Raw genomic sequence first — 1,966 nt, 5'->3', positions numbered from 1 at the left:
ACTCCTCTTGCCTTCGTCTCCCGTCTCCCCTCCCTCCCCTCCCTCCCCTCCCTCCCCTCCCTCCTCCCTCCTCCTCCTCCTTCCTTCTTCCTGGCTCCCTCCTCCTCCCCCGATGATCTGTTTCCCTCTGTCCCTTTCCAACCCCACCACCTCTCTCCAAACCTCCTCCCTCTCTCCTCCGTATTTCCTCGTGCCCCCTCCCCTGCTTCTGTCTCAAGTCTTGTCAGTCGACTTTCGTCTCGGGATGGCTTCGAAGATTTCTTACATCATGACATCAATGGCAATTCACTCGCTTCTTGTTCTTGTTCTAAACTTTCCAATCAGACATGAACAAACTTGACGAAATTCCTCAAAGTGAGATCAGCGCGACGGAGGAGAAAGGAAAAGAGCGAAGGATGTTATGTGTTGTTGTGTTGACAACAATACGACAGACGATCAGCTGTTGACGGACAGAAGAGATTCTCCAAATGGTTTTGATGATGACAAGAGAGGTATGTTTTGCCTGTTTGTATCAGGTTTGAATGTCGGACGCGCTGTCTTGACTTGTTTGTTTCGCAGTGTTGAATATTTCATCAACGCCCCTCACTACAATCACGAGAAAATCAGCAAGAATGCAAGAAAATCAGTTCTTTGCAATGGATGTCTTGATGACCAAAGGACCGTGTTTGTACGCGAACACGCGGGAAAGGATGATTGTTGAATTTTCACAGAACAACAAGGTTGCAAATATGTTGAGGTGACGGCAATGGATAAAACGATATCTCAGGTCAAACGATGTCGAGTGGATGGAGAAATATCTTTCAGTTATGTCGAGGGTATGAGTGAGATGAACTTCGAGGTAAGACATGTTGTTGTGGTTGATGATGATGATGATGATGATGATGATTATGATATCAATTCTGTTGTTCAACCTGATTGTTCATATGAAGGAAATCTTGATGTGTCTGTGTTTCCCCGCGAACAAGTCAGAGATCAAACAGCTGTCAGGGATCAAGGTATTCGCTCTCTCTAGCGCTCTCCCCTCGACACCCTGCTGCTGCTGCTGCTGCTGCTGCTGCTGCTGCTGCTGCTGCTTCCTGCTTCCTGCTTCCTGCTTCCTGCTCCTTCTCCTGCTCCTGCTCGTTGCTCCTTGCTCCTTGCTCCTTCTCCTGCTCCCTGCTCCTCCTCGTCCTCGTCCTCCTCCTGCTCCTCCTCCTCCTCAGTATCTTCCTCCTCCTTCGAGGTGTTATCACACAAATGGAATAATCTTCAACTTTCTCCAACGTCTTATCTTCTGACCCTCGTGATATCTTGTTTGCATCTTTATCTCATCACAGAACTTCTCTTCCTTCATCTTCTTCATCTCTCATCTTCCTTCCTTGCTGCATGTTGAGAAGAAATATCACCATTTCAGTCTCATCGTTTCACCGTGACAGGAGAAAGTCAAAATCCTGCCAACTCAAACTATCCTGATGGCTGAGCGGGCGAACGGGCGAGGAAAGAAAGGGGAGGAGATTATTTTTCCTCTCCTCCTTCAAGTCTCCTCCGACGATGTTAGCAAGCATGCTGTGCTCGTCAAATATTCCGTTGAGAAGGAAAATTTCAAGTCATTCCCAGCATGTTTGCCCATGAAGGTCAGAGAGCAAGATTGTTTCTTGTTGGTCTTACTTTCAGATCAGTTGGATGCTCAACTCCTGCAATCAACTTCTCCTTCAGCCTCGAACATGAATGGAAAGGGAGACACAACAACTCTTGCGATGATGATCAAGTTTTCGTTGAATGAGGAGTTTGATGTATGCTCATCATCATCATCATCATCATCATCATCATCATCATCATCATCATCATCATCATCATCATCATCATCATCATCATCATCATCATCGTCATCGTCATCATCATCATCATCATCATCATCATCGTCTATCGTACTATCGTCGTCATCATCTCCATCATCATCATCATCATCATCATCTCCATCATCATC

Source organism: Guillardia theta (assembly GCF_000315625.1).
Source record: "Guillardia theta CCMP2712 unplaced genomic scaffold GUITHscaffold_102, whole genome shotgun sequence".
NCBI classification, from domain to species: domain Eukaryota; class Cryptophyceae; order Pyrenomonadales; family Geminigeraceae; genus Guillardia; species Guillardia theta.
This window is presented reverse-complemented; position numbering follows the sequence as displayed.